General features: G+C 42.6%; 1 protein-coding gene across 2 annotated transcripts in view; it reads left to right on the top strand.

Annotated features, from left to right (window-relative positions):
- Nucleotides 1–27,895, top strand: part of LOC123319848 (ephrin type-A receptor 7) — a 152,280-nt gene that overhangs the window by 12,786 nt on the left and 111,599 nt on the right. Inside the window, exon 1 of one of the 2 annotated variants that reach the window (XM_044906830.1) lies at nucleotides 17,511–17,551. The exons of the other annotated variant lie outside the window; for it this stretch is intronic. The gene's annotated coding sequence lies outside the window, so the exon portion shown is untranslated. Of the gene's footprint in view, nucleotides 1–17,510; nucleotides 17,552–27,895 lie in introns of those variants that run through there. 2 annotated transcript variants of the gene reach the window in all.

Consider the following 27,895-nt stretch of genomic DNA (forward strand, 5'->3'; position numbering starts at 1 on the left):
CCGTATCAATGCGGCATCACGGGCATTCTGGAAGCTTAAGGACAGAGTGTTTCAAAATCACGACCTCAATCTGAAGACCAAGACAGCTGTTTACATAGCAGTGATCCTCCCAGCGCTTCTTTACGGAAGCGAAAGTTGGACGCCCTACAGGAGACACATTAAACAGCTTGCACAAACGCAACAACGTCATCTAAGACAAATAATGCACATCAGATGGTTCCACAAAGTTTCAAATGCAGAAGTCTTGCAACGCGTGAGTTGTACAACAATTGAGACTCAAGTAACGAGGGCCCGACTCAGATGTAGCGGACACATTCTGAGGATACAAGACACAAGACTCCACAAAATAGCTCAGTATGGCGAATTCACAGAGGGAGCTCGGAAACCAGGAGGCCAGTATAAGAGGTTTAAGCATCAATCCCTAAAATCAGTGAATGGCAATCATAACAGGGAACAACTAGCGTAGGACAGATTACAGTTATACAGTTATATTACGGTTATAATGGAGACTCGAGAAGAATACAGCGGTGGCCAGATCTGGTTGGTGACTATCCATGCCCGGAGTGTGGAAGGATCTGTAGGTCACGGTTGGGTCTCTTCAGTCACTGGAGGGCACACAGTCGCAAGTAGCCCTAAGAAATTATAAGTTTGATTGCACCGATGGTCTGGTTTTCCAGTCTTTTTGTAGATTCATTCTCGGTAACGGGATAGAGCAATGAATGAACGAAGGTAGAGTAGCCACATGTGAGGAATATTTGTTTCTGTGTCGTCCTGCTGAAAGAAGACGTGTGGACAACCACCTAGATCATTCATAGGACCTCGACAACGTAGCTCTTCTTCTGCCTCGAATAAGAAGAGGCAAGAGCCCATATAAAATCGGGATTCATCCCTGACGACAACCAGATGCCAGTAAACCCTTCCCGACGTAGCAATATTCAAATGTAACCGACGTTTTCCAGCGTCTTTTTACGCGTCCCCACCGCGGGGGCAAAAAGTAAGGACGCGAAATTCAGAATGATGGCCGTCCAGGGAGCCGTTCTCTGGCTTCAGTCCGAAACTTCGCGTCTTTACCCTAGAGCCGTCGGGTTCGAAGTTTTAATTCGAAATTTAAAAGGTTACCTCCGACTATGCGAGATTAGAACGCCGTACCAGTCATTCTTTATAATTTCCGCGAATTTATGATATGATTACTGGCAGCTGCGGTCGTTGAAGAGCTCCCGCCAGCGAGAGATGGTTTCGTCTGGATTACGAGCTAGGTAAGGAGGATTTAGAATCCCTATTTGGACCTCTGATGAACCTAGTAACATGATGCCTCGCTGTTTAGGGTCCATGTATGGATTACTCTGTCTACGAAATTGTAGGAGAATGATTCAGCTCCTTGGAGCCACTCAGATGCTGAGGTTTTCTGGTTCTGGAAGTGGATGAGGAACCTGGTGGCTTCTGAGGCAGCTCAAGAAGGGAAGAAGACTCAAAAATCATAAGGACGTCTTGCATGTTCATCTCAGGAGACTCTTTTGAATGAGCAAATCCAGATTGAGCCTCTCACCACCAATTCACAGGATAACTTATCAACTGTATCATCCTGTCACCTACAAATTGAGCACATTCGACTCACTTCAGGCAGATTATTGGTAAACACGTGAGAAATTGACCTGCACCTTGTGTTCTCAGCCTCGGATCGAAAGAAAATAATCCCGTCCATCCATGCGAGAAAGTTACGAGTCGAATATTTCATACCCGATTCATAACCTCAAATTTGGTCCGGACGTCGTGAGAGCACGCACCGCATCCGAGATTAATCCGAAGGGTTGACTGCCTAGTCGGATCATTAGTTTTCGACGTAATTTATAAAGATTATACCGATGTTAGCTACCTGCCGAAGGTTACAGAGTAAATACCCACCGCATCGGAGGGCCCGGGCAAGAAATATCGTGGCTGATCGAGTTCCGGTTCTGACGCTACCTGCCTCTGTAACCCCGAAAGGCATTCTATCATTGTGTTTACGTCCTTCTTGAATGAGATGACAATTTATAACTTTGATAGTAAACAATCGACGGGATGGAGTAATGATGATTGTGTGCACGAAATTGATAACTTTGAAGATGGGGGCGTTGTGAGGGTCTGAAGAGACGTCAGTTGTTGCGTTTGGGTTTGGGTCGTAAGAAAGTGGTAATTCTGGTTTTTGGGTTAGTGTGACAGAAGGAAAAATGAATGGGAAAGTTCCCGTATGATTGATTATGAGTGAAACGTTTTTTTTTTGGTATAAAAGTGGAACTGAACACATTAAAATTGTGGTTGTGATGTTGGATGTAATGAGGATTTAATTCTGTGGTATTATTGCCGGGTTATGTTTTCTGCCATATGTGCCTTACATCTGGCTCGAAGAGAACGTCCTCTACAGACTACATTATTGAGAGGCTTGGCTCCGATCATGTGATCCTCTAACAGCAGACTCCAGCAGAGATGGCATTAACATCAGTTCGAAGGAAAACAAATCGAAACGAGGCTTTTGGCTTAGTATTCTAACTATACTATTCCAACCTGCAACTCAGAATGCAGACTTTTATCTCAGAATTCCGACTTACAAGTCGGAATTCTGACTTCTTCCTTAGAATTTAGACTTTCAAGACAGAAATTTTGACTTGCAACTCAGAATTCAGGCTTGCAGCTCAGAATTTTGACTTGTGTCTCGGAATTCCAACTTTCAACGCAGAATTTTGACTTGTATCTCAGAATTTTGACTTGCATCTCAGAATTCTGACTTGTATTGCAGAATTCTGACTTGTACCTAAGAATTTTGAGTTGTAACTCAGAATTCTGACTTGAAACTTAGAATTCGGACTTGTATTTTAGAATTCCAGCTTGCAACCCAGAATTCAGACTTGTAACTTAGAATTACCGCTTTTCAACTCAGAATTATGACTTGTAACTTAGAATTCCTGCTTTACAACTCAGAATTCTGACTTGTATCTCAGAATTCCAACTTGCAACTCAGAATTCAGACTTGTGACTTAGAATTCCTGCTTTACAACCCAGAATTCTGACTTGTATCTCAGAATTCCAACTTGCAACTCAGAATTCTGACTTGTATCTCAGAATTCCAACTTGCAACTCAGAATTCAGACTTGCAACTTAGAATTCCCGCTTTGCAACTCAGAATTCAGACTTGCAACTTAGAATTTCCGCATTGCAACTCAGAATTCTGACTTGTATCTCAAAATTCCAACTTGCAACTCAGAATTCAGACTTGTGACTTAGAATTCCTGCTTTACAACCCAGAATTCTGACTTTTATCTCAGAATTCCAACTTGCAACTCAGAATTCAGACTTGTAACTTAGAATTCCTGCTTTACAACCCAGAATTCTGACTTGTATCTCAGAATTCCAACTTGCAACTCAGAATTCAGACTTGTAACTTAGAATTCCCGCTTTACAACCCAGAATTATGACTTGTAACTTAGAATTCCTGTTTTACAACCCAGAATTATGACTTGTATCTCAGAATTTCAACTTGCAATGAGAATTCAGACTTGTAACTTAGAATTCCTGCTTTACAACACAGAATTCTGACTTGTATCTCAGAATTCCAACTTGCAACTCAGAATTCTGACTTGTACCTCAGAATTCCAACTTGCAACTCAGAATTCAGACTTGCAACTTAGAATTCAGACTTGCAACTTAGAATTCCCGCTTTGCAACTCAGAATTCTGACTTATGTCTCAGAATTTCAACTAGCAACTGAGAATTCTGAATTGTATCCCAGAATTTCGACCTGCAAGTCGAAACAAAAATAAATTTTTGTGTGACACTTCAACGCTTTCGTAGTAAAATTTAGAGTTGAGAGCGCTTCCAAACATTTGCATTTGACCAATAATGAGGGACGCTTTGTCAGCCTTCCCTTCCTTCAGAACCCTTGATCTAGCAACCTGAAAACTATCGGACCTGCGATTCAGGTGGCGCTGGCAATATCCCAATTTTCCCTCCAGATCACCGAGCCTTCCAATCTTCCTTTTCCTCTCACACATATCAAGACGTCGGACCACCTTCACCACCCCACTTAACACCTCATATTTCAATCAACGCACACACACACTCTCTCTCAGATCTCCACCCCCAACGAGTAGCGATCCGTATACGAACGTCTCAATATCGGGCGTATACCGGAAAAATAAATAACGTCTTGCAACGCCGTTAAAATTTTCCCGTCGACATAAATCCCCGGTCGAGAACCTGGAGCGTCGTCGGATTCCAGAGGAAGGGGCGTCGCGCCCACCCCCGCCGCAGTCTAAATTCGGGCGGTAATTTTCGATATTCCCGCATGAATTATAATCTCTGGCGGATGGTAAAGTAACGATGAGTTATGGTCGCGCCGCCAAGTTTACGCGGACAGTTTTTCGTTGGACCGTCTGTAGCGGTTGCGGTCGAAATCTGAGCGTTTCGCGTTGAAATCGGCTATAAATCACTCGGGATTAATTATTATTTCGCGACGGGGATCGAAGAACTCCGAAATGCGATCCTCGAGACTTGAAAGTTCCATGTAAAACTTCTGAAGTTGTGTGAAGTTACCTGTCTGTCTGTCCATTTCAATGCGATAACCTAGAACAGTGTATCAACCACCAAAAACGAAAAACCGTCTATTTCAGGCGAGCTTGACACTTTTTCACCCACTTTCTGAGCATACACGGTGGCCTCAACGACTGAAAATTATCAAATCTTTTCAAATAGGGCGGAAACGGATATCTTTGGCATTTTTCCTCCCGTCCATTATTTCCCATGGTGCATCCGTGCGGTTTTGGTCCTGCCAGATTGCGATAGACGAAAGATTCCCGACCGTCTACCGGAAATGGCGCGCGGTCACGAGGGCAGGTACGTCATTACGCTAATTTATGGTAGCGGACGGAATTCGACCTCTTGTACGTAAGGTGGTCGCATTCCAACCTCCTCCCCCTGCGTCGTCGCTTCGTTTCCTTTTTCCTGTTGTCCCAGTGTTCCCCTGGGACTGAACATGGGATTCTCCACCGAGAGTGCTTCACCGTTCGGTCTTCGTATTGATTGAGCATCTAATTTTACATCGTATTGTTTTAATTCAACTGGACTATATAACCTGTAGACTATGCTACTTTGTATTATGTTTTATAGTGAACATTCAAGTCAGAAATCTAAGTTGAAAGTCAGAATTCTGAGTTTAGAGGTCGAAATTCTGACTTACAAAGTCGGAATTCTGCGTTATAAATCTGCATTCTGAGTTGCTAGATGGAATTCTGAGAAATGCGAGAAACAAGTCTAATTTATACGTCAGAATTGAGAGATACAAGTCAAGAATTCTGAGTTATGAGTTGTAATTCTGAAGTACAAGTCAGACTTCTGAGTTGCAAGTTGGAATTCTGAGATACAAGTCAGAATTCTGAGATACAAGTCAAGAATTCTGAGTTATGAGTTGTAATTCTGAATTACAAGTCAGAATTCTGAGTTGCAAGTTGGAATTATGAGATACAAGTCAGAATTCTGAGATACAAGTCAAGAATTCTGAGTTATGAGTTGTAATTCTGAAGTACAAGTTAGAATTCTGAGTTGCAAGTTGGAATTCTTAGATACAAGTCAGAATTCTGAGATACAATTCGAAATTCTGAGTAACTAGCAGGAATTCTAAGATACAAGTCTGACTCGTCAGTTGGAATTGAGAGATACAAGTCAGAATTCTGAGTTGCATGTCGAAAGCCAAAGATTCATGCCAGAAGTCTAAGTTGCAAGTCGGAATTCTGAAGTGCTAGTTGAAATTCTGAGATACAAGTCAGAGTTTCGATTCGCAGTTCAAAATTCTGTCTTGTAAGTTGGAATTCTGAGATACAAGTTGAAATTCAGAGTTGCTAGTTGGAATTCTAAAGTACAAATCTACCCCACAAGTCAGAATTCTGATTTGTAAGTAGGAATTCTGAGATACAAGTCAGAATTCTGAGATACAATTCAAGAATTCTGAGTTATGAGTTGTAATTCTGAAGTACAAGTCAGAATTCTGAGATACAAGTCAGAATTCTGAGATACAATTCGAAATTCTGAGTAACTAGCAGGAATTCTAAGATACAAGTCTGACTCGTCAGTTGGAATTGATAGATACAAGTCAGAATTCTGAGTTGCATGTCGAAAGCCAAAGATACATGCCAGAACTCCAAGTTGCAAGTCGGAATTCTGAAGTGCTAGTTGACATTCTGAGATACAAGTCAGAGTTTCGATTCGCAATTGAAAATTCTGACTTGTAAGTTGGAATTCTGAGATACAAGTTGAAATTCGGAGTTGCTAGTAGGAATTCTAAAGTACAAATCTACCCCTCAAGTCAGAATTCTGATTTGTAAGTAGGAATTCGGAGATACAAGTCAAAATTCTGAGTTGCTAGTCGGAATTCTGAAATAAAAGTCTGAATCTCAAGTCAGAATTCCAACTTATTAGTAAGAATTCAGACATACAAGTCGGAATTCTGATTTTCTAGTCGGAATTCTGATTTTCTAGTCGGAATTCTGATTCTCTAGTCGGAATTCTGAGATGAAAGTCAAGAAACGCGAATAGACGCAGTAGTGCGTCATGAACAACAGACAAAACTTCCGGCTCATCTTTCTGGATTTACCCAAAATTAAAACCAAATGACCCATTTACTCATCACTTCCACAATAGAGACAGCACGATAACAACTCTGAGAAGATAATGACGACATGTTGCAACGCCGCTTCTCGCTGGCAATCATTATTATAAGCAATTATTATTACGACCGTTGAGTCTTGTGTGCAAGGTCAGTACACGTCTCAGAGGTATTTTTATGCATTTCAAGAAATAACTCGCATATACTTATTAACCACGTTATTCGTCATAATAGGTTATTACTTTGTTATTAAAAAGGAGTTTATGTTCTACGGTGCTGTTTAAGTCCGTTTAATACTCATATTTCCACCGTTTCATTATTGTTCGTACTGTGTTTTTGTAAGCTCATAGGGGTTATTAGGGGAAGGAGGGTTTCGACATTGAGTTCGTTAATTACTAGAGAAAGTTGAGGAACGAATGTCTTCAATCAACTTATTGGATAGAGGTTAAGTGTCGTCAAAGCCTCTGGTACCTTTAAAGAGTTATTAAGGGTCAACTACCATAAGGTGCACTGTACTAGGATTGAAATTTTCAATAGTCATAAAGCACCGTAGTTGAAATCTCTCGTAGTTCAAAAAACCGGTAGTTCAAATGACCGACTCGTTTCTAGGGAATGCTTGGCATAGCTTCGAGAGTCATGTAGCTACGAAATAACAGTTTTAGTTCTCACATCTAAACCAAATACACCCTCTCCCACACTACCCCAACCCCCGGAATGCTAATTTCTACCAATCGACCCCCATCTCGTCATTTGTCGAAGGGACTTTCTTATTTTCGCCGCACGGTCTCGAAATCAATCAAAACGTGCTTATAACCCCTATTCGGCGAGCGCACGAAATTCTTGGCGAGGCTAAGGGATGAAGGTAGAGGCAATAGAGCGCCCTCTACGTATGGGGAGTTCAATTGCACCGTTCTCGATATCGATCGGGACGACGACGCTACCACGGGTAATTGCATTCGGTGTCATCCTGCACTCTGCGAATACCGGATCGATCGACCCTTCGATGACTTCGATACGGGGTGGCCCCGCGAAGGAATTCCCATTAACGCCGATCCGGTGAGAGAGGGGTTGGATGTTTTGCCGGAGGGTGTTCGTGTGATATTGACGGTTAGAAGGGATTGGCAATCAGGGTTTTTTTTGTTCTGTCTGGTCTTTGTATTGGAGTAAGTGTTTCCTCACTGGCTTGGTCTTGAATGTTGCAAAACGAAACCACTTGGCGGTCTCGAATAACAGAACGGAAATCGAGCGCGTTTTGCGCGTTCCAGAGAGGTTTTTAATATAAAAATAATTGTCGGGCATCAGCGGCCAACATTGAGTCGTTATCCTTTAACGGGCAGCGGATCGCTTGGACGTGTTAACTCGACTATGTAAACCCGTTTAGAAAATGGTCTTGAAGCGGGCGATTAGAGGAAATTGCGTGACCGCGGTGGTCTAGGGACTTTGAGAGATTGGAAACTACACAATAAAATTAAGAGATAAACGTTGTTTTCGTAAAAAGTGTGAGTTTATTTCTGGATAATCGATCGGGCCACGAAAGTAACGGTCAGGCTTTTTTTTCTGTGTTTGTATGGATTGTAGATTTTCTGTTGAGTTTAATTTTGACCTCGAAAAATTATTTTTTTTTTCCGAACTGTGTCAGCTATTCGAAATTTTGGTATGAAAATATAGGTTTTCGGACACGCTGAATCTATTGCGAGCATTTTCGAAAGCCTATCTCCCTTCGTTTAGTTTTTCATCTTGGAAATGGCATTTTTCAAAAATTTGCAAATTTCAATCTGCGATATCTCCTGTAATATTCGTCTGATCCAATTGGGGTTTCCGGTTTTATAATCAGCGTTGCCGAGGCTTTCACCCTAGCACAAAAACTCGATTTCGAAAATTTCAATTTTTTGGGTCAAAAATGAGCAAGGGGTTAGACCCCCCTAAAATGACCTATTTGCTCCTCTGTCTCAAAATCAGGGTGTTCTATGACTGTCGTAGTATATGGAGTGTATAGTAGTTGTTCTGTCGATTGTAAAAAACCAAACTGTTGATGATTCAATAGGAAATTGCACTCAGGAGAGCCCCCCAAAGTCAACTCGAAAATGAAAAATGGAAAAACAAAAAAAATTTTTTTCTCGTAAACAGTATCAGATATTTGAAAGTTTGGTATGAAAATATAGGTTTTCGAATACGCTGAATCTATTGCAAGCAATTCCGAAAGCCTATCTCCCTTCGTTTAGATTTTCATCTTCGAAATGGCATTTTTCAAAAGTTTGCAAATTTCAATCTGCGATATCTCCTGTAATATTCGTCTGATCCAATTGGGGTTTCCGGTTTTATAATCAGCGTTGCCGAGGCTTTCACCCTAGCACAAAAACTCGATTTCGAAAATTTCAATTTTTTGGGTCAAAAATGAGCAAGGGGTTAGACCCCCCTAAAATGGCCTATTTGGTCCTCTGTCTCAAAATCAGGGTGTTCTATTACTGTCGTAGGATATGGAGTGTATAGGAGTTGTTCTGTAGATTGTAAAAAACCAAACTGTTGATGATTCAATAGGAAATTGCACTCAGGAGAGCCCCCCAAAGTGAACTCGAAAATGAAAAGTGGAAAAACAAAAAAAATTATTTTCTCCTAAACTGGGCCAGATATTGGAAATTTTGGTATGGAAATATGGGTTTTCGGATACGCTGAATCTATTGCGAGTAATTCCGAAAGCCTATCTCCCTTCGTTTAGATTTTCATCTTCGAAATGGCATTTTTCAAAAATTTGCAAATTTCAATCTGCGATATCTCCTGTTATATTCGTCTGATCCAATTGGGGTATCCGGTTTTATAATCAGGGTTGCCGAGGCTTTCACCCTAGCACAAAAACTCGAATTCGAAAATTTCGATTTTTTGGGTCAAAAATGAGCAAGGGGTTAGACCCCCCTAAAATGGCCTATTTCGCCCTCTGTCTCAAAATCAGGGTGTTCTATGACTGTCGTAGGATATGGAGTGTATAGGAGTTGTTCTGTAGATTGTAAAAAACCAAACTGTTGATGATTCAATAGGAAATTGCACTCAGGAGAGCCCCCCAAAGTCAACTCGAAAATGAAAAATGGAAAAACAAAAAAATTTTTTTTCTCGTAAACAGTGTCAGATATTTGAAAGTTTGGTATGAAAATATAGGTTTTCGAATACGCTGAATCTATTGCAAGCAATTCCGAGAGCCTATCTCCCTTCGTTTAGATTTTCATCTTCGAAATGGCATTTTTCAAAAATTTGCAAATTTCAATCTGCGATATCTCCTGTAATATTCGTCTGATCCAATTGGGGTTTCCGGTTTTATAATCAGGGTTGCCGAGGCTTTCACCCTAGCACAAAAACTCGAATTCGAAAATTTTGATTTTTTGGGTCAAAAATGAGCAAGGGGTTAGACCCCCCTAAAATGGCCTATTTGCTCGTCTGTCTCAAAATCAGGGTGTTCTTTTACTGTCGTATGATATGGAGTGTATAGAAGTTGTTCTGTAGATTGTAAAAAGCCAATTTGTTGATGAGTAAATAGGGAATTGCACTCGGGAGAGTCCTTCAAAGTGAACTCGAAAATGAAAAATGAAAAAACAAAAAAAATTTTTTTCTCGTAAACAGTGTCAGATATTTGAAAGTTTGGTATGAAAATATAGGTTTTTGAACACGCTGCATCTATTGCAAGCAATTCCGAAAGCCTATCTCCCTTCGTTTAGATTTTCATCTTCGAAATGGCATTTTTCAAAAATTGCAAATTTCACTTGAGGATTTGTCAAGACCGAACGGTTGCGTCGAAATGAATGAAATTCTTAAATTTATTACTAAAAGAGTTGCTCTTTCAGAATATGTATCACGTTTAGATCTACGATAGTTTTCCTGGAAGATTAATTCCTCTAAAGACGATCTGCGAAAATTTCCCAAAAAGTTGAGTTCAGTTAAAAATTCCTCAAGACCGAACGGTTGCGCCGAAATGGATGAAATTCTCAAATTTATTACTGAAAGAGTTGCTCTTTCAGAATATGTATCACGTTTGGATCTACGATAGTTTTCCTGGAAGATTAATTCCTCTAAAGACGACCTGCGAAAATTTCCCAAAAAGTTGGGTTCAGTTAAAACTTCCTCAAGACCGAACGGTTGCGTCGAAATGGATGAAATTCTGGAATTTAGTACTAGAAGAGTTGCTCTTTCAGAATATGTATCACGTTTGAATCTACGATAGTTTTCCTGGAAAATTAATTCCTCTAAAGACGATCTGCGAAAATTTCCCAAAAAGTTGGGTTCAGTTAAAAATTTCTCAAGACCGAACGGTTGCGCCGAAATGGATAAAATTCTCACATTTATTTCAAGAAGAGTTGCTCTTTCAGAATATGTATCACGTTTGAATCTACGATAGTTTTCCTGGAAGATTAATTCCTCTAAAGACGATCTGCGAAAATTTCCCAAAAAGTTGGGTTCAGTTGAAACTTCCTCAAGACCGAACAGTTGCGTCGGGGTGGATGAAATGTCGGTTGCTTTTTCAGATTATGTATCACGTTTAAATCTACTATGATTTTTCTGCTAGATACAACCCAACTCGAAAGTTGAATAATGAAAAAATAAAAAATAAGATTTTCTGGTAAACAATGTAAGATATACGAATGTTTGGTGAGCAAATGTAGGTTTTCGAACATGCCACCTTTCGCTCTATGAATTCCATAATTTTCCGAAGAACCTGGCATTCTCACAGTCTCCCCCGTTTCCCGAAATCGTAATATCGGATAACCGTAAGACGTTAAGCATTATAAAACGATTAAAACGCGACCCACCTGCGTCGTCATTACGCATACACCGATCGGAAGTAATTTTCGAAACGTGGCAACGCGGTCTAGGACGCCGTAATGACGACGAAAAGCCACATACCCATAGATACTATTCGAGATTTAATGATCGGGGTGGCTTGGCTAATTATTATTCTGATATAAATGCCGTAATGATGTAATAACAGTCATTACCGAAATTGGGGCTTGCCATTTTACGGGCATCCCAATAGAAAAATTGAGGGATCCGGAGTCATAATGACAGGGTACCTGGAACGGGCGCAGACGCTGGGTTAGGTACCATGGGCGTAGGCGAAGGTGGGCCAGAGGGGAAAGTGGAAGATCATTCGAATGGTCCTGCGTTTTTCACGATCAGCGTACCCAAAAACAAATGAAGACGATCTCGGCGACCTGTCAGCACCTTTGATCACGTCCCAAATACCGAGTTTCATCACGCGACCAGTTTATTTCGGTCGAACGATCTTCTTTCCACTCGATATCCAGACTGGATGGAAACTGAAACCGACAAACGAGCTAGAAAACGAATTAACGGACACAATCAAGAGTGCTATAAAATTATTTTCGTCCCGGAGACCTTCCCGATCGACCTCTGCGAAGAAAACATTCGGGACGCTTTTAGATGATTCGATATCGCGGTTTTACGAGCGTGAGCAAGATGGGGATATTATCGAATACGAAAAACAAACTCGAACTATTTTCGTTTGGCCGTCTTCGGACCGGGCGAAATTCAGAAGAACTTGGTGGTTTTGCGTCGGGCCAAACTTGACAAGGAGCTCTGGATTCCTTAAAGGGTAGGTTGCCTCAGGAAGCACCTAATGAGAATGAGAAACTGACAGTAGTGAACAATTGTACACCCTTTTCCCTTCTTCTTGTGTGTTTCTCTTCGTTGGAAGTAAGATTCTGGCTGGCGTGCAAACATGTTGGAATCACAAAACAAAGTAGAGAACCGTTCCCCATAGATGAAATGTATATTCTCTACATGAACCATTTGAGGGACCACCAGATTCGTTTGATTAGCTGGGCTAATCGTCCAATGCCTTAAAAGTCAATAACTCACGAGCAGTCCATGTTTCGTCCTGCTCTCCTCGGTAAACTTCTCGCATTCTTATTTCGAATTGAATCCAATAGACGCCTCTCCCTCGAGAAGTGCTGGTAGCTCTCTGTCATACTGCTGAAAGCATCCTCACGTAGTTGGCGCCAGGAATGATTCTGTTTGAACAAGGCACATCGTAGGGATTGTTAAAATTGTTTGTAGAAGATTTAGAACTTCCGTGTGAGAAAGGATGATAACGCCAGACTTCGGTAGTAAACTATTGCGTTTTATGGATATCAAAATAGGATAAAAACGAAACATAAACAAGGGCTACGGCGTTAGGGGAAGAACTTGCTTTTATTGCCTTTCCCCGTTTGCGATTCCCAACTTTCAGCATCGTCTTCCAGTCCTGAAATTTGAATTTCCGAGAGGATTTTTCCTCGCAAGTCATCTAGAACGTCACGAAGGTTGGCTAGCTCAACGACGAACACTGTTTCAGTCAAATTTTCCCCGCATCTCGCCCCAATAGTTTCAATTTTTTTTCCCCCGATCGAATCGTCCTTTTTATAACCTCGCAGGACGTTTTACAACCGGTTTTACGACATAACTTTTTCCTGGGCTTATTCGGAAGTTCCGAATCTTCAACAAACAAAGTCGACAATACCGAACGTAGCCACTCCCTCGGCGGCGCCAGCGTCGCGGCGCTCGAGCCCTATCGGATGATCCAGCGGCGTCTGGCGCGCGAGGGAAGATAAGCCACGGAACACATGGCGATTTACAGCCCAGATATAATTACGGCGGATAATTATTATGAGGTACGTACAGACTGTAAATAAAAGAGATGGAGGAGGAGCGACTAAAGGCGATAAAGATTCTGAAATCCGTTCTAAATCCGTGCTGCGATAGTCGCTTGTTGTGTATTTTTGGACGCGAGAAAGATTTGTTGATGAGGTAGGTGCGGTTGATGGAGCAGTTGAGATCCTGAATGGTTTGGGCGAAAACGAGCTCTGTTTCTTTGGTTTTTATGGGCCGAATTGGATTAAGCAGATGTTGGTTAGTGGATTGTCATTATGGTCTCACATTCTAAGGTGAATCCGTTGGCATATTGATTGATCTACCTAAATCTTCCAGTCTGTTGGCCCAGCAGATGTAGATTTGTCAGCAGATTCTCTTTATGATCTACGTGAGAAACAGAACTGAATCTTCTTGAAATTGTTACTGGCTCAAAGATTCAACCAGACGATCTGTCCATGTTCTAAGTGACTCGACAGAGCAGTTACCGAATACTGGAGCACTCCGAGAAACTCAGCATGAATGTATGGCCCTATTGGCTCAGCAGATGACTGTTTAAATTTTCAGCAGAAGAGTGGACCCACAGATCTACATCAGCAGCGAATTTGTCTGCTTATTGATCATAGCAAACAAGCAGTTCGGCTTCGTGGTAGATCAGCAAACCGATGTATTCATTGTTTTGGTAAATCAGAAACACATAAACGGTAAATCTGCTGCCCTAGTCTATTTCAAACGAATGCAAATCTGATTGATCTTCTAGTTTCTTCCGTCATGTGGCTCAACAGATTACATTTTCGGATAAATCATTGATCTAATAGATAGATCATTATTAGGTTAGGTTAGGAGAAACTCATCATGAATGTATGGTCCTGTTGGCTCAGCAGATGATTGTTAGAATGTTCAGCAGAAGAGTGGACTCACAGATCTACGTTAGCAGCGAATTTGTCTGCTTATTGATCGTAGCAAACCAGCAGTTCGGCTTCGTGGTAGATCAGTAAACAGATATTTTCATTGTTTTGGTAAATCAGAAGCACATAAACGGTAAATCTGCTGACCAACTTATTTCTCTATCTAAAACCGAATGAAAATCTGATTGATCTTCTAGTTTCTTCACGAATCTGGCTCAGCAGATTACATTTCAGGATAAATCATTCATCTAATAGATAGATCATTGGGTATCTACTGATACAGTTCAGATTCCTGGTATATCAGTAAACTTATTTATTTGTCGTCTTGGTATGTTAGCAGGTATTCACCTGAATGGTGAATCTGCTGACCAACTGATCCCTCTATTTGAAAACGAATACAATTCTTTGTGATCTGCCAGATTCATCGCTTTTTTGGCTCAGCAGATTTAATTCTCGGATAAACCGTGAATCCAGTAGGTTGGTCATCCTCTAGATAGTTCAGTGGGTATCTAGTTAAGTAGGGTTTGGTTTCTTCCTTGTCCAGAAACTCTTCATTATAGGGACATTCTCCCATAACACTGCAAGGATCAGATTAATCTACTGAGCCAAAAGCTCTGCTAGGTAGATCAATGAATTTGGACGGTAATCTGTGGGCTTTCTGATGTACCTCAACAGCAAACTTGTTGGCTCACGTCTTTACCTGGTGGGCGAATCTGAAGATTCATCTATCTTACTACTTGAACAGCAAGGTTTTGATTGAAACCCTGACCTATAATAGTAACTTGAACTTTTTGATCCAGATCGGTAATTCTGAATAGCTGATTAGGTCAGGCAAACCAACTTGAACACCTATTCCAAGTGTTCAAGTTTTCCAAGTCACTCGGGAACCTTCCACTCCGCCATAAAACATTCTTCTTCCGCTCCCGGGCAGTGGCGTGCCGATGGCACATCCCGCATCATTATTAGACAGCGATTCATCGGTCCAAATGGAGCGAAACGACATTAAACCCGATCTCTCTGACCCGATCGGATCAGATTTTTATTACGCGATAATCCAGTCGATAACAAACGATTTATCGACCGTCGAAGACCCTTTGATCTGTCGCGTAAACTCATCACCGTCCAATAAATCCATTAGACCGAACTGTCCTCCGAAATTGAGCGATACACGGGACGAGAGCTCGTAAACAATGGCGGGCGTAGATATCGCGTAAAATATGCCCCGAGAAATTATACGAACCATTAAAAAGCGTCGATAACTGCCCGCCCTCCGTATATCTGAGACCGTCGATGTGATTTACGCTCCTCGGTCGCTAATGGTCGTGTCTGGAGGTGAGGCACGCCAAGACCGGGAGTCCCCCGGTGGGGGAGATAAGAAAATTTTCGAAAATCGTCGCTACTTGGGGACACAGCCGGACCCGTCCCTGTCCCTGACAATCTGGGGCGACGTTATCTCGCCGTGATTGATGACGGAAGCAATTGGAGGTCTCCGTTGATTAACTCGGTAGGTTTAATGGGTTTTGGAAATCGAGGATCGACAAGACGCGGTCGGAAAACGACCTGATCGAGATTATCACGGAAATCTAAGAAAAAATCGCGAATCTGGCAACGTCGCGTCTTGGCTATCCGGCCCGAAGGACCATACATGCGATCGACCCGAATTCGTCGCTTTTCAAAGGGAACGCAACGCGTTGCAATTTGTAATCGTTGCCGCGTTCCTCTTCAACTATAGAGAAGCCCGTGGTGCGTGCCTGCCACGCCGCCGTCTCTGAAGAACCCTACTTCGCGAAACGGGGAGTCGTAAAAACTTCGCTAATTTCTTTTTCATGCCGGTTTTTCTCGTGTATGTGTGCTAGTCGGAAGGGGCACGAGTTAAAAAAGTTTAAATGAAATATACCGCGAGGTTGGGTCTGTTGATATCGGAGAGGGGAATCGCGAGGGTGTAGAACCGTGAATTTTTCGTATCCGGAGGATCTGGAAGGGTTTTTTTTTCGCGAGAATGCAGGATTAACTCTGTCGTCGTTTCTGGTCTTTTGTCGTATCACACGTGTCTTTCACTCTAGAAGTCCTTGAATTGATCATAAGTTCCATATATATATACCTGCCCAAAGAAATACGAAGCTCTGTTCATTCGAAGCCCGATATAATTGAAGTGTGGGGGCTCCAATGAGATATATACAGACGGGTGCGCCATCTATCGCCGGGTAGACGGAGATTCTACATGGCCTCGCGTGCATCTGTAGATTCCTGATGGTGGAAGAGGTAGATCTACGGGTTAGGTGGGTTTATGGGCTTGCTGGTTACAAAGCAGATTTAGTCTCCGCCTTCTAGATTCGGAACGAATTTCAGATGATGGCACGATCCATTTCGGACGTTTTCGCGTCCTCTATCCATCAGAAAAACTCCGTTCGACTATCCTAACGTTGCCGAACTTTCGTAATGGTCTTTTTTTGCGATCGAATATATCGGTAAATCTGAAATTCGTCACGAACTAATAGATTTCGATTCGATTTGTCCAATGGAGGTTACGCAAATGCAATTAATACGCGAACGCTGGCGCGGTCGCTATTAAAATTAGTAATAATGGAAAAATACCTGTGCCGCGCATGCAACCCTGGTTGGAATTGATTTTGTTTGCGGTCTCGGATGAAAACCTGCCTGAAAACTGCCGAAGAGGGATTCGTTATGATTTCTGGACCGATTCAATCTGGACACAGCCTCGAATCCACAGAAAAATAGGGAATTCTATCATACTTAGACATCGTATGTGTAGGAAATACCGTTCATCAGATTCGTCTAGCATGATGATCGAAATCAGAGAGAAAGCGCAGAACGTACTTTATGGAAATATGCCATTAACGCCCTTCGGATAATGGCAGTAGACACGTACGAAATAAATGAAAGGAGTTCGAAAAGAAGGCGGTCAAGTGTTATTACGAACGCCAAAGAGCGATCCTTACGCATGCCGTCTCGTCTTTCTATGTCAGTCGGTTAGATGTGTTCTTTCCGTTTACGAAATTTTATTGTGCATTGTATTTTAATTCGAAACGTGTAATTGAACGGTGTGGAAACCGAAGCAATGGCGAAATATTCGACGGTTTTGGTATATCATTTCCAATAATGATCCTCTGGAACGGAGAGCTACAAAATTGAAACACAAGACGTGAAGATCTTGAACAATTCATGGGTACTCCACCTACCTCCTAAGCCAGTCATTCCTGGAAATTATTTCTATCAAATGATCCCCAATATCTTCAGATTTACGACTTGTAATGAATATTGGAATATTTCTATTAACTGACTAGATTTCTCAACATTCCTAACCAATCTTTCCTTGTTTCAGGTAACAACAAAAACCTCCATCACCACAGACTCCTTCTAGGTAAGATCTTTGAACTTCCCCATCCAAACTTCGGAACGCCGCGTTATTGGCCTTATGCAGACGTCGCTCCTTTCTCCTCCTCCGAGGATATTACATTTTTATTACGAATCCGGGCAGAAATTTGCAATGCAAAAACGCCCTTGCCCCCGTCGAAAACCCGAAGGAAAGACCATCTCCGCGGCTCCGCCGGATTCTTGTAATTTTAGGGGAGAAATCTGAGGCCTCAGACAATATTCATATTACGCTTTCGATTCATCTTCTTGTAGTTCGACGAGGGTCAAGTTTCCCTCTGTAGTTCGAGTATCGGCCGTAGATGTCGCTAGTGGAGCCGGCGATCGGCGAACTGTGCCATCTATGGGTCTCAAGGGAGGCTGTGAGGTTTCTCGAAGTGTCTTTTTATGACTCTATCCATGTTACGTCACTTGATGCAGTTAAAACGATGCTGTGAGATGAATAGTGAGAGTTTTCACTCTTTGGAGACGCAGAGAGTGGAAAATGGTGGGGTTAGTCGCAAGTGGGACTAGAAAGATGAGGTGAACCAAAACTGTGAAGGGAAGAACCACCATTAGAAGATCTCCACTATCTAATTCAAGTAGTCAAACATCTGATTTGATAAGTTTTCGAGTTCGTAACTGGCTTACGTTGTTGTTTCAGCGTCAACCGTGTCGATAAGTCGATGATTTCTTATTTCTGACATCGTACAGATGTCGAGGAGAGGCATGCGGCCTCGAGAACTGGAGGATTTAACGTGTGTGCATCTACCTGTGCTCTGGGCCTAACGCGACAGGTCTGGGTATTGTTTTCAAGGTCCAGTTCCACTTCACTTGACGCTCGGTTTTCGAGTGACTCTGACCAATCTTGCATGAAATTAGGCGGGGAATTATAGCGTGAATACGTTCTTCGGTACTTTTTTCCACGGCAGAGTTCAGAATGTGGTCGAAACCAGCGTCTTCGCTTGATCGAACAGGGGACGGAGGCGCCCACGATATGGATTACCGACATCGGATGTCGATGATTCGCTGACATCAGGTGTTTGCTCTTCTAACTTTTGCCGTTTGTCACGCTGAACGGCCGATTTGCTTCGAATAAATTCGTTGATTTTCGAAAAGTTTCAAGCGGTGATTCAAGCAGTTCTGTCTTGAAAAAATCCCATTTAGTTTTAGTGTCGATTCGTCTACTTTTGACAGCAAGATTTCAACCAAACTTGTAGAGAGATCTAGTGTGCCTCTCATCAGAGATGTTTTTGCCAGTTTGTCGTCTACATTCAAGTATTCTCATGAACTTCGGTATCAGGGATGACTTCAAGGAGCTTATCTCTCCGCTCCTGCAAGTTTATCGTTCAAAGCATCATCTTTTGGCTTGGATTACAATGGCGAAGCCATTCTCCTCCATACAGAACCTTCCTCATTAGGTACTACCCGGGGAGACTATGTCCTGTAAGGAAAACAGTCAGGAAGTTGTACTCTTCGAAATATCCAGAAGAGGACCTTGATTATCATTAAAAACGAGACCTTTTCAGACTGAATTGACGTAGTTGAAACAACGTCAACCATTGGTAAAGGTTACCGACCAAAAAAGTGACTTAAATGGGGAATTCTGCTCAATTTGGGTTATCTATTCTAAATCATTCTTCAAATACGAGGTTTTGAAATTTATATCGCTTCGTTTCTAGTTCACGATTTGCCAACAGCGCCTACTAGAAAGAAAAAGACCAATGGCTTGTCTATAAAATAACAGCTGTTGAAGTACAGCCATCATAAGGCTCGTTCGTCGCAGCCATCTTTGTCTATCTCATCCAGATAGTGTATTTGTTGTCCTTTATTATCAACGCATGTTTCAGTCGATGTTGCCAACTTGTGCAATAGAAACTAAACGCTTTAAATTTTAAATACCCATTTTTATTTTTCATTTTTAAGTACTTTAAGTACAAAATGTGACGTTTCACAGATATTCCATAGAAAATACATCATTTTCGTCACAAGGAGTATTCCCTCTTGGCCACCGATACAGGGTGGTTTGGCTCCCGTTGATTTTTCCTTCCCGAGGCCTCCGATAAACCAAGGATGTGACGTACGAGCTCGTAGAAACGTTCTATCACGTCCAGATATTCCCGAACGAGCAGAAACCTCCTATCTGGCCGGGAAAATTGAATAGAACGTCTCGGGCCGATTTTTCCTGAGCGTCGAAAAGACGCTACGTGATCTCCTTATTCCGTTTTATCGCCCGGTCTGTCCGTCATCCATTAATCCTACACGCCCGGATGATAGCCGGCCGACGGAACTACGTAGGCAATTTGAAAAATTGTTTCATTTCCTGACGGGAAACCGGGATAGGGATCCCCTTTGTCTCTCTCGCGGAAGAATTATTTCCAGTCGTCGACGTCGACGGCGACTTGATTTAAGATTCGGGAGCCGGGATCGGGCGTATTTCAGGACTTGTCGGGCGTGAAGGGCGACAGGTGACGGCGCGGTCGGATGTCGGGCATGCGGAACCGGCCGAATGTCGCAGGGTCTGATTTTACGGTTAATTCTCAGAAATCGAAGCCTTCTGGCGCGAGTTGCGGTGGGGGAAGGGCTCTTTGTGTTCCTTAGGGTCTGTAGTTTTGATTCAGACATGGGGACTTTGCCGTTTGGACGTTTCACGATGATAACAGACTTGTGACCGCCACCCAGACTGCTTTTCGGCGTCATTTAGACATTTTTGTCAACGTTTCTGTCCCCTCTGCAAACACAATCTAACCAGTTTATTCACACCTTCGGAAACTGATTATATGTACAACGGAAATATGTGTAGGTATGAAATATGAGCGAATCGATCAGCAAACATACATTCGGGAAATTCTGTCCGGTCACGAGCACTTTGCAAAGTTTATACCGGGTACAGTGAAAAATCAAAGGTAGTTCAATAAAATGCGCCAACCAGAACTGACGAAATGGATACTAAGGATGACCTCGCGAAGTGAAATGACTTGCTATACGGTATCGGGATGTAATTAATTGTATTTCTCCAATGAGAAGAAACACAACCAGGGCGGATCTATTCGAGACTTTCATTTGCTACCCCAAGGGCTAACGCTCCATGACTGATAGCGAAGAAAAGGTCTATTTTTAGCGCATTTCACTGACGACGAGCGGTATCTCTTATTCTTTACCCCAAGGGCTTACGCACCATGACTGATAGAAAAGAAGAGATTTCGATTTCAACACTTATGACGCGAAACGCGAACAGGGGGGTTGACGGGACTTTTCCTTCAGTATCTCTCCAACTCCAATTTTTCTCAGAAAACTGGAGATCATTACAATGTTCGTGTAGTCACCAAGACGCTCAGCGCAGAGGCATGAAAAATCTGTGAGAAGGATTCTGCATGAGGATTGGTCATTCCACCCTCTAACTCTTTCAGTTTCAGGCCCAACAGAACCAGAGTTACAGAAGAAAATAATAACACAAAACGAACAATGGCCGAATCTACAAAATTGTTCGACTTAAACAATTCAGATCCGATCTTATTCCATTTCGTACGATAACAAACATGTCAATCTACAAAAGCGATCGAAGATCGAACAATCCGTGCTCAGCTCCACTTAATCCCCGAACCGTTCAACTTCGACGATCCGAAACGTCGGATCCGAAGGCCGTCGAAGGACCAGATCTAATTTTTCCGATCGTGGCATCACCTTCTCGAGTGGGTCACCTCTGAAACGCCGGGCATATTGAATAATATCGAGATATCCATTATCTACAATCGAATACCAACAAAGAGGTTGACATGTCAATTTCGTCGGACCGGTGCGGTGTGTGTGTGTGGAAGTTTCGTAAGATTTTCTTGGTCCGGCCGTTTGACTAACGGTTATCTCAAATGAGATCTGTCGGTAATCCGGCCTAGGATCGCGTAGCAGTCCGATTTTTATTGCACAAAAGCGATACGTTCCACAAAGATCAATATTTGATCGTTATTTATACGCCGTAGGGCTATGAGCGAGAACGACATAAGTATTGATGGCGGTTAAGGAGCCTTCTCACGCTAGTACGTCCAACAGATGTGTGAGAAGGGCTTTCAGAGCTTCTGTTACGTTTTTAGAGGAAAAATAATGGAAGAAGCCGCTTATTCTCCTAAAAAGGAACCCTAGGGTCTTTGAGATTGGCAAATATCAAAAGATTTCATATTTTCATTGAACTCCTCAACATCTTCTATCCTAAATCAACTGATATCCAGTTCCCGAACCAATCGTAACTGTTTAAGGATTCTCATGATTGTTATACTTGAAAAACCAGATACATCGGACAATTTTATGGTACCACAGGTCGGATCCATTGCTACATGACCTAAGACAGCCACGTCCCTCGCTTCGTCTCTTTCATGCACCCTCTTTTTGCTTCCGACTGAACCAGTTTTCGTTGGACCACCCTGTACGAGACTGCAATGCGTAGAATGACTTTCTTTGTTCGTTATGTATGTCTGTCCCCGAAATATATCAGAAACATTAGAAGCACGTACATACTCACACTATCTGACCACATTGTTGGCGTTACTTTACTGGTAATCGAAGTCGGACAATTCAGATAAACGGACGGCTGCAGTCCGTTCGTTTTCTCGTAGTTTTATTACCGGGCAGTTTTCCGCGAATCCTAGACCGGCTTTCGAATACAAATCGATTCTCTACGAGCGAACATTTTAACAACAATATAATCGCGTTAAATTAATTAGTTTCGAAACAAAACCTCCGAACGCACCACTAGTAGAAGAAAAAAATCGATTTTAAATTAACGGAGATAAGTAAACCGTTATGCGGAATGCAAATCGTATTTCTGATCGAACCGTTTCGACATTATTGTATTATCTATAAATTTGATTTATGGCAGTCGTTTATCGTATCTAACTTACTGGTTTGTTGTGATGCAACTTGGGATTTTGTACCGTGGGTTACAGACTGTTGTGTGCTGATTGATCTGTCGAGGTACTAGGTCAGCACCTGATGGATAAGGATCGGTGACGACATATTTTTTGGTTTTGGTTAATCCTTTCCAATTATGGTTGAAAGCTGTAGACGTAGAATTGTCATTATATTATCGAGGAGTCAAAAGACACCATGATTGCCGATGAACAGAGTCTGTTGTATTACCATCTGAATCTTGAAAGACCTATCAGCCAACATTGCAGCAACTTGTCTTAAACTAGACAGGAAGAGTGCAGGTACACAGCTGAAAACTCTTTCTGGCCACCGTTGGCTCGAACACCAACTCCAAAGAATTGTAGGGGAACTTCAGATTACTTCTTGGAACACCAATGTTCTTGAGTGTTAGAGTTGAGGGGACCCGTTCCAACTGCATCTAGACGAGGAACCAGAAGAGGTTGCTTCATCATCAAGAGAATATACCAACTCTGGTCCTCACTTGTCTTTTTATGTAGTCCAAGACCACAACTACACAAACTCGTTATGGTCTATGAAACCCTATGTGAACTTGACCTAGGAGAAGTCGATACTACTGGGCACTTCCTTCGTGTGAGATTCAGACTTGAAAACCTTTGGTGGTTGACTTTAGTGGAGCCCTGAAAGTACTTGACCTTTAGCAGAGCCACTTTAGTCAAGATCTTGTCACGTGCCAGGTCTAGCTATCCCATCAACGTTTCCCAGCAGTTTCTAATCTGTAATGGGTCAAAGAGCACGAGCAAGTTAATAGAGGTCAATCTAAATGTTCATGCTTGGGGCCAAACTCCACCAAAATAAAGGTGGCAAGGTGTAGATTTTGCTAGGAGATGAGGAACGAGTTTTAATCTTGGTTAAGCCTGGAGGAGGTTGTTGTTAAACGCCAAGGACCAAAGAGGCCAAGGCTCTCTCATCCCTTATTCCCCCATCACCTCTGCATTCCCTGGATATTATCACACTGTTCTGATGGTTTAACATAAGAATATTTTCTGGTCTTGGTCTAGCCTGAAAGTATATTAGGAGGCTCTCTGATTCCTTATTTCCTCATTACCCCTGCCTTCCCTAGGTATTCTTAGAAATCACAAGATTCTGTTATGATCTCCAGTCACACGTTCTTATAACTCCTGTGATGTAATCACAGCCTTGACCTCTTTTAGTCTTGGTCTAGCTTGAATAAGGTTATTGCTAAACCAAGAGAGGCCAAGAATCTTTGACTTCTCATTCCCCCATTACCTGTATTCGCCCTAGATGTTCTTAAAATAGACCCTATGGGCTAATATATCTATCACAAGATTCTATCCTGGTTTAGCTTCGCACTGTTGTGATGATTCACCTCTTTGACTCTTGGTCTAACTTGGAGAAGGTTTTTGCTGAACTAGAGGGAAAGAATCTTTGACTTCTCATTTCCCCATTACTTGTACACTCCCTGGATATTCTTAGAATATCCTTATGGGCTAATATATCTATCACATGATTCTGTCATGGTTTCCAGTGGCCTGCTTGGACACAATCTCATGGCAAACACATGCTAGCCTTGCACTGTTGTGATGATTCACCTCTTTGACTCTTGGTCTAGCTTGGAAAAGGTTTTTGCTGAACGAGAGGCCAAGAATCTTTGACTTCTCATTCCCCCATTACTTGTACACTCCCTGGATATTCTTAGAATGAACTTATGGGCTAATATATCTATCACATGATTCTGTCATGGTTTCCAGTCGCCTGCTTGGACACGTTCTCATGGCAAACACATGCTAGCCTTGCACTGTTGTGATGATTCACCTCTTCGACTCTTGCTCTAGCTTGGAAAAGGTTTTTGCTGAACAAGAGGCCAAGAATCTTTGACTTCTCATTCCCCCATTACTTGTACACTCCCTGGATATTCTTAGAATGACCTTATGGGCTAATATATCTATCACATGATTCTGTCATGGTTTCCAGTCGCCTGCTTGGACACGTTCTCCTGGCAAACACGTGCTAACCTTGCACTCTTGTGATGATTCACCTCTTTGACTCCTGGTCTAGCTTGGAAAAGGTTATTGCTAAACCAAAAGAGGCCAAGAATCTTTGACTTCTCATTCCCCCATTACCTGTACTCTCCCTAGATATTCTTTAAATGACCCTATGGGCTAATATATCTATCACAAGATTCTGTCATGGTTTCCAGTCGCCTGCTTGGACACGTTCTCCTGGCAAACACGTGCTAACCTTGCACTCTTGTGATGATTCACCTCTTTGACTCTTGCTCTAGCTTGGAAAAGGTTTTTGCTGAATGAGAGGGTTTGACTCTCTCAGAATGGCCTCATGGGCTACTATATCTATCACAAGATCCTATTACGGTTTACACTGGGCTGTTTGGACACGTTCTCATAGCAAACACAGGCTAGGCTTTGTATTCTAAAGGGGGTCTTCCAGCCACTGTTCTGTTACAGGTTCGTTTTAGCCTGTAAGATCTTGTTGCTGTATGATTTGGGACTTTAGCTGGCTCGTGGTTACAACTAGCTGGAAAGCTCGTTATGAGGATGAACTGGAGGGTTAGTTTTGGCGTGGAATTTCACCCCTACGACCCTTGGTTCCTGTTATATCGGGAATATTTCGGAGATTTATCAATTAACGAACCTAAGTGCGAAATTATTAAATTGGAAAACGCCCAATTCCTTTCAAAACCCTTCCGTTAATTAGAAACCTACCCCGAAAGTAAAATAAAACCCCAACATTCGACTGCACACTCCCTCATTCCGCATGCATCGAAAAAAACTCCAATTATCCGATATTTCGGGCCTGCCATCGATCCCGATACCCACTCCAAACTCCTGAAAAAAAAAATCGCTATCCCGAAAATTCCGAACCCGGCCGCGACCGACGACGACGGCATGAAGCCCTACTCGCCGCTAATGAGGCATTTACACCACTAGAGAGGACATCGGCCCGACGGCCTCTTTCGCAGGAGTGCATTCTGAAGAGGCACGGCGAATGCAAGCCCGCGTCTTCGTCTCTCTCTCCCCCGTCTCTCTCGCTCTCTCCATCCCCGCCGTAATTATGCATTATGCTGGCCGTACGTTTTTTCGCTCCTTTTTTTTCGGTACGAGGATCTCCTGATAAAATGTCTCCAGTTCCTAGCTAGGCCCTTTGTTCTACGGCTTTTGGCGACACTCTTTCACGTGGATATTTTTAATTGAAACAAAAAATGCCGTCGCATATCTCGCGATCTTTGCTGCGACGACGACGTCGACGACGGATCAAAGAAGGCTCTGTGTATCGACGTCGGGCACAATGGCGGGTAGTTTTTTTTTTGCGGATGATGGAAATGTAACGGTATCTGGCCGATGCCGGGGGCGGTCCTTCCGGGAGACGTTTTATCGGCTTGGTGGAGAGATTAAAATTTGGAGGTATTGTGCCCGGGGGTTTTTCTTCTTTTTTTTTTTCGAGGGAAGGGGTTGAAGGAACTCTCGAGTTGTCGGATTTTTGAGGGTAGGAAGGGTTCGGTTGATGACCTGGGATCTCTATTAGCGGCTCGGAGAGATGCTGGATTAAGCCGAGTGCTGGTGTGAGGCAGTTGATTCGTGGAACACTCAGGCTCGGTTGTACAGTTCAGGATTGAGACGAATTCAAGTTCAAACCTGTCGTACTGTTCTTTTTTGGATGGATTACAAGGGTTGCCATGAATTTTTGGGTGCTAAGATCCATGTGGCCTTTGCAAATCTACTATTCTGTTGCCTCTATGAAGTTATCAATAAACGTTCGAGGAATGTGTTGCCAAATGTCCGTCAAAGCATTGAAAAGACTTCACTGAAGTCTCGTCTCGTGGTGTCTAGTCTCTTTCGATGCGAACAACTTGATTTTTAGCGCTTTCCTCTTGTATCTATGCGAAAAAATGGGAAAAAGTTATATGAATACGAAGAAATGGCTCCAGAGTTTTCAAGTTTCGAGACAAAACTACTTTATCTCAAGTCTCGTCTAGAGTCTCTTCTCGTCTAGAGAAAAGTCTAGAGTCTTGTCTCGTTTAGAATGTCTCGTCTCGAAAACGAGACGATCTCGTCCATTAAAATATCAAGTCTCATCTAGAGTCTCGTCTCGTCTAGTCTTGTCTCGTCTAGAGTCTCGTTTCGTCTAGAGTCTCGTCTCAAAAACGAGACGAAACTCGAAGGAGACTTGAGGCGAGACCTAGAAAGTCTCATCTTATCGATGAAAAATCAAGTCTGTCTAGAGTCTCTTCTCGTCTAGAGTCTCGTTTCGTCTAGAGTCTTGTTTCGTCTGGAGTCTCGTCTCGTCTGGAGTTTTGTCTCGTCTAGAGTCTCCTCTCGTCTAGTGTCTCGTCTCGTTTAGAGTCTCGTCTCGAAAACAAGACGATCTCGTCGATTAAAATATCAAGTCTCATCTAGAGTCTCGTCTCGTCTAGAGTCTTGTCTCGTCTAGAGTCTTGTCTCGTCTAGAGCCTCGTCTCGTCTAGAGTCTTGTCTCGTCTAGAGTCTCATTTCGTCTGGAGTCTCATTTCGTCTACAGTCTCATTTCGTCTAGGGCCTCATTTCGTCTAAAGTCTCGAAAGTCTCATCTCGTCGATTAAAATATCAAGTCTCATCTAGAGTTTCGTCTAGAGTCTTGTCTCGTCTAGAGTCTCGTCTCGTCTAGAGTCTCGTCCCGTCTAGAGTCTCATTTCGTCTAGAGTCTCATTTCGTCTAGAGTCTCATTTCGTCTAGAGTCTCGAAAGTCTCATCTCGTCGATTAAAATATCAAGTCTCATCTAGAGTCTCGTCTCGTCTAGAGTTTTGTCTCGTCTAGGGTCTTGTCTCGTCTAGAGTCTTGTCCCGTCTAGAGTCTCGTCTCGTCTAGAGTCTCGTCCCGTCTAGAGTCTCATTTCGTCTAGAGTCTCGAAAGTCTCATCTCGTCGATTAAAATATCAAGTCTCATCTAGAGTCTCGTCTCGTCTAGAGTTTTGTCTCGTCTAGGGTCTTGTCTCGTCTAGAGTCTTGTCTCGTCTAGAGTCTCGTCTCGTCTAGAGTCTCGTCCCGTCTAGAGTCTCATTTCGTCTAGAGTCTCATTTCGTCTAGAGTCTCGAAAGTCTCATCTCGTCGATTAAAATATCAAGTCTCATCTAGAGTCTCGTCTCGTCTAGAGTTTTGTCTCGTCTAGGGTCTTGTCTCGTCTAGAGTCTTGTCTCGTCTAGAGTCTCGTCTCGTCTAGAGTCTCGTCCCGTCTAGAGTCTCATTTCGTCTAGAGTCTCATTTCGTCTAGAGTCTCATTTCGTCTAGAGTCTCGAAAGTCTCATCTCGTCGATTAAAATATCAAGTCTCATCTAGAGTCTCGTCTCGTCTAGAGTTTTGTCTCGTCTAGGGTCTTGTCTCGTCTAGAGTCTTGTCTCGAGTCTTGTCTTGTCTAGAGTCTCGTCTCGAAAACGAAAGGAGACGATTGTCTTGTGTCTTAG

This window comes from Coccinella septempunctata, chromosome 9 (assembly GCF_907165205.1).
Source record: "Coccinella septempunctata chromosome 9, icCocSept1.1, whole genome shotgun sequence".
In the NCBI taxonomy this organism is placed as follows: Eukaryota; Metazoa; Arthropoda; class Insecta; order Coleoptera; family Coccinellidae; genus Coccinella; species Coccinella septempunctata.